Source organism: Lampetra fluviatilis, chromosome 54, assembly GCF_964198595.1.
Source record: "Lampetra fluviatilis chromosome 54, kcLamFluv1.1, whole genome shotgun sequence".
Classification (NCBI taxonomy): Eukaryota; Metazoa; Chordata; class Hyperoartia; order Petromyzontiformes; family Petromyzontidae; genus Lampetra; species Lampetra fluviatilis.
Genome location: NC_136328.1, coordinates 8,689,924 through 8,696,049, shown reverse-complemented (window position 1 = coordinate 8,696,049; position 6,126 = coordinate 8,689,924).

Here is a 6,126-nt window from a genome sequence, read left to right as displayed (position 1 = left end):
CCCCACAGTCCCCCCCCCACAGTCCCACCCCCACAATCCCCCCCCCACAGTCCCCCCCCCACAGTCCCCTCCCACAGTCCCCCCCACAGTCCCCCCCCCCACAGTCCCCCCCCACCGTCCCCCCCCCACAGTCCCCCCCCCCCACAGTCCCCCTCCCCACAGTCCCCCCCCCCACAGTCCCCTCCCCCACAGTCCCCCCCCCACAATCCCCCCCCCACAGTCCCCCCCCCACAGTCCCCCTCCCCACAGTCCCCCCCCCCACAATCCCCCCCCCCACAGTCCCCCCCCCACAGTCCCCTCCCACAGTCCCCCCCCACAGTCCCCCCCCCCCACAGTCCCCCCCCACAGTCCCCCCCCCCACAGTCCCCCCCCCACAGTCCCCTCCCACAGTCCCCCCCACAGTCCCCCCCCCCCACAGTCCCCCCCCCACCGTCCCCCCCCCCACAGTCCCCCCCCACAGTCCCCCTCCCCACAGTCCCCCCCCCACCGTCCCCCCCCCCACAGTCCCCCCCCACAGTCCCCCTCCCCACAGTCCCCCCCCCTCACAGTCCCCCCCTCACCGTCCCCCCCCCCACAGTCCCCCTCCCCACAGTCCCCCCCCACAGTCCCCTCCCCCACAGTCCCCCCCCCACAATCCCCCCCCCCCACAGTCCCCCCCCCACAGTCCCCCTCCCCACAGTCCCCCCCCCACAATCCCCCCCCCCACAGTCCCCCCCCCACAGACCCCTCCCACAGTCCCCCCCCCACAGCCCCCCCCCCCACAGTCCCCCCCCCACAGTCCCCTCCCACAGTCCCCCCCACAGTCCCCCCCCCACAGTCCCCTCCCCCACAGTCCCCCCCCCACAATCCCCCCCCCACAGTCCCCCCCCCCACAGTCCCCCTCCCCACAGTCCCCCCCCCACAATCCCCCCCCCCCACAGTCCCCCCCCCACAGTCCCCTCCCACAGTCCCCCCCACAGTCCCCCCCCCCCACAGTCCCCCCCCACAGTCCCCCCCCCACAGTCCCCCCCCCACAGTCCCCTCCCACAGTCCCCCCCCACAGTCCCCCCCCCCCACAGTCCCCCCCCACCGTCCCCCCCCCACAGTCCCCCCCCACAGTCCCCCTCCCCACAGTCCCCCCCCCTCACAGTCCCCCCCTCACCGTCCCCCCCCCCCACAGTCCCCCCCCCCTCACAGTCCCCCCCCCCCACAGTCCCCCCCCACCGTCCCCCCCTCACAGTCCCCCCCCCCTCACAGTCCCCCCCTCACCGTCCCCCCCCCCCACAGTCCCCCCCCACCGTCCCCCCCCTCACAGTCCCCCCCCCCTCACAGTCCCCCCCTCACCGTCCCCCCCCCACAGTCCCCCCCCCCTCACAGTCCCCCCCCACAGTCCCCCCCCCCACAGTCCCCCCCCACCGTCCCCCCCCTCACAGTCCCCCCCCCCTCACAGTCCCCCCCTCACCGTCCCCCCCCCACAGTCCCCCCCCCCTCACAGTCCCCCCCCACAGTCCTCCCCCCCACAGTCCCCCTCCCTCACAGTCCCCCCCCCCCACAGTCCCCCCCCCACAGTCCCCCCCCCTCACAGTCCCCCCCCCCACAGCCACAGTCCCCCCCCCAAAGTCCCCCCCCCCACAGTCCCCCCCCCACAGTCCCCCCCCCACAATCCTCCCCCCCCACAGTCCCCCCCCACAGTCCCCCCCCCCACAGTCCCCCCCCCACAGTCCCCCCCCCACAGTCCCCCCCCCCACAGTCCCCCCCCCTCACAGTCCCCCCCCCCCACAGTCCCCCCCCCAAAGTCCCCCCCCCACAGTCCCCCCCCCCCACAGTCCCCCCCCACAGTCCCCCTCCCCACAGTCCCCCCCCCACAGTCCCCCCCCCCCACAGTCCCCCCCCCCCACAGTCCCCCCCCCCCACCGTCCCCCCCCACAGTCCCCCCCCACAGTCCCCCCCCCCTCACAGTCCCCCCCCCACAGTCCCCCCCCCCACAGTCCCCCCCCCCACAGTCCCCCCCCACAGTCCCCCCCCACAGTCCCCCCCCCCACAGTCCCCCCCCCACAGTCCCCCCCCCACAGTCCCCCCCCCCACAGTCCCCCCCCCTCACAGTCCCCCCCCACAGTCCCCCCCCCACAGTCCCCCCCCCACAGTCCCCCCCCCCCCACAGTCCCCCCCCCCCTCACAGTCCCCCCCCCCACAGTCCCCCTCCACAGTCCCCCCCCACAGTCCCCCCCCCACAGTCCCCCCCCCCCTCACAGTCCCCCCCCCCCTCACAGTCCCCCCCCCCCCTCACAGTCCCCCCCCCACCGTCCCCCCCCCCACAGTCCCCCCCCCCCCACAGTCCCCCCCCCCCCTCACAGTCCCCCCCCCCTCACAGTCCCCCCCCCCCTCACAGTCCCCCCCCACCGTCCCCCCCCCCACAGTCCCCCCCCCCACAGTCCCCCTCCCCACAGTCCCCCCCCCACAGTCCCCCCCCCCCCACCGTCCCCCCCCCCCCACAGTCCCCCCCCACCGTCCCCTCCACCCTCCCACCATCCCTTCCACCGCCCCCCACCGTCTCCTCGATCCTCCCCCCACCAACCCTCCCATCGTCCCCCCACCCTCCCATCGTCCCCCCACCCCACCACCGTCTATTAATTCATTCATCCCAGTAACCACGTGCATGCGTTGGAATTCAACGGAGGGACTCTAACCCAGGGTGCTATTTGACAGGGTTTCCCTGGCTCTGATTTGTTTGTGGTATCTCCGGGACTGTCAGCCGTCATCCCTGCAACAAAATGACCCGATCTCAGATGCCAAGCACCGTTGAGTCCGGTTCGAAATAAAAAGTTTTGATCACTTATGTTTGAACCCAAATGGATAACACAATTGAGTAAAATATACTGCGCCACAATTCGAACAATCGGTACCATGGTTACTTTCCTACTGTTATACTTCCTAGTATTCTATAACTTAGTAGAGCTCTCACAACCCAGTTACCTCCCTCTCTCCAGGCGTAACTCCACTCCAACTTCCATTTCATAAATGTGTTTCTATTCTTCAACTCCCTTATTGCCTTAACTGACAGTTTCTGATCTCTGCACCTGATTGGGTTAAATGATGACGTCACCCTGCTGCTCTATTTAAGACCAGGAGCAGGTGGAGGGCTTCACTATTCTGGCAAATTGCCCGATGATGCTGGATGTAATTACCAGCGAAACGTCGTACTCAAACATTGTAAATGTTGCGGATTCACTCTTCAACACACCGGTGGGGTAAAGTAGTGAATTCTTAGTTTTTTTTATCAACGTGACACATTTTTTACTGATTGGCCGTGTCGGGTGGTGGAGGGTTGCCACACATTTAGAAATAACGCAATCTAACCCAAAAACCTCTATTATGAATGGCAGCCTCGTTGTTGTCGTCCGTCAATTGCCCCCAACTGACAACCTCGTGGCTGTCCGCTAACTGCCCCAACTGACAACCTCGTGGCTGTCCATTAACTGCCCCAAACTGACAGCCTCGTGGCTGTCCATTCGCTGCCCCCAACTCACAACCTCATGGCTGTCCATCAACTGCCCCCAACTGACCTCGCGGCTGTCCATCAACTGCCCCCAACTGACAACCTCGTGGCTGTCCATCAACTGCCCCCAACTGACAACCTCGCGGCTGTCCGTTAACTGCCCCAAACTGACAGCCTCGTGGCTGTCCATTCGCTGCCTCCAACTCACAACCTCGTGGCTGTCCATTCGCTGCCCCCAACTCACAACCTCGTGGCTGTCCATCAACTGCCCCCAACTGACAACCTCGCGGCTGTCCATCATCTGCCCTCAACTGACAATTTCGTGGCTGTCCATCAACTGCCCCCAACTGACAATTTCGTGGCTGTCCATTAATTGCCCCAAACTGACAGCCTCGTGGCTGTCCGTTTACTGCCCCCAACTGACAACCTCGTGGCTGTCCGTCAACTGCCACAAACTGACAGCCTCGCAGCTGCCCGTTAACTGTCCCAACTGACAATTTCGTTAATGTCAATTAACTTCCCTCAACTGACATTCTTGTGGTTGTCTTTCAACTGCCCCCAACTGACGTCAGGGGTGTCCGTTAACTGCCCTCAACTGACAACCTCGTGGAGGTCCGTCAACTGCCCCCAACTGACAGCCTCGCAGCTGCCCATTAACTGCCCCCAACAGACAACCTTGTGGCTGTCCGTTAACTGCCCCCAACTGCCAGCCCCACGGCTGTCCGTTAACTGCCCCCAACTGTTATCCTCGCGGCTTTCCACCGATCACACTCCACGTAAGTCACGAGCTGTACCGCTGGGGCTCTTGTCCGTCCACTCGAGTGGCGATGTTTAAGTGTTCACATTAAGCACGAGTCGGGAGTATTCATCCCTGCAGTCCCCCATTGTCGTGCCGCATCCCTTTGTCGTGCAGCCTCCCAATTCATGTATACACGAGGCAACGCCTTCATAATTGATTGCGTTTCAGGACACTACCCCTAGACGTACTGCTGGGGAATGGCAGGCAGGATTGGGGATGATAGTGCGTGGCAACGGGAAATGGAGGGGCACAGCGATGTAGGTGCGGAATCTTGAGTGCCACGCTCTCCCCTGCGTGGTGGGGCCTTTCCGGCTTGTCCCACAAGTCGCTGGATGCTCATTATCAGAATCGTTCGAACATCAACATGTAACGGGACCCCACTGAACACGCCTCACTCGGTTGTCGTGGTAGGTCTCTTTTTTTCCCCTTCCTGGGAATCTGACAAATCGCATCCAGCTGAAACCATATGCCCGAACAAGAATTTTCATAACATTTGCTTACCGTACTCTCCCGAGTATTCTAAGCAATGTATTTCTTTTCTATTAACTTACTCCAGCACTGACTTTGACAACACGTACGTTTTCTTTTTGCCACCCAATAACGCTATGCAACCCAAGTTATGGGACTTCCAGGAAAACACTACCGTCGTCAAGAAGCATAAACCACCATCACGCAAACTCCAGTCCATCCTCGCAGCGGCGGCTTTTGGCTGGCTATCGAACAAAGACGGTCACAGCATTGCGCACGTCCAGATGCGCTTCTGCAGGCCGTCTGGAACGCTCTTCTCTTTCCGATATTAGAAAGCCACTGGAGCTATGCACTTTAAATCTAGATTTAAAACAAATTTCTTTAGAAAAATTGTGTTTAGTTTGCTGTATTCACCGCACCTCCAATGAGCACGGTTGGCTACGTAGTGTGAAATAAGTTCAACATACATCGTCTGCGATCCTTCAATGGAGGCACAGCAACTGTGCCTCCATTGGCGAGTCGACTTTGACATTGCCATTTATCTCCTGAACATCTTGCCAAACGCAATAGAATAGCACATTGTGCTAATGATTTAGCCCATAATTCTTAAGGGGAGTGATAGATTATGAATAGAGTACCACTTTGTGGAAAGTCAACAGTGGTTACCTAGGGAGGATCCAGTCGCTGACATGTTTTTCATAGACGTTCGTCAATCCACTGCTGGATGAGGGCCTCTCTATGCTGCCCGCATCGTGGGGGTTATTTGACCATATTTCACCACGCTGGTCCACAAAAGGATAGTGAAGATAGAGCGCAGCAGCGGGAGAAAGAAGTAGTATGATAGATGTTGCTGAAATGCCCTCTGCTGACACACACACCAAATGTTTAGGCATCTGACAATGCAACTTTTAAAATAGATTCTTACACGCAGGAGACACGGATAAAAGTAGGCGAAAATCTATTATTTCCAAAGCATGATAACTATGTACAACTTGGATTTATATAGCATGTGAATGCAACCGCAACTTAACATACAAAATGGCTCGCTAGTATTCCATTTGGACATCTGTAAAAACTACTGGACATCTGTGAAAAAGAGCTTTATAGGTCATCGGATTCCTCCAGTATAAATAAATATTCTGATTCTGACATTTAGGCTTAACAAATGCAAACATCAGTGTACAACCGAGACAGAAAAAGTTACAACAAACGAGACGGTAAAAAAAACGTCGGGGTGAGGATTCAACTCATCGGAGATTTGAATTTCCACGATACCGGGGGATGTTACGAGTCAACAATCGATTGTCCAATTTTTACCGTCTCGTTTGTATCCCCCCCCCCCCCGTCTTGCTCGTAACATCAGTAACACCTGCACACACATTAC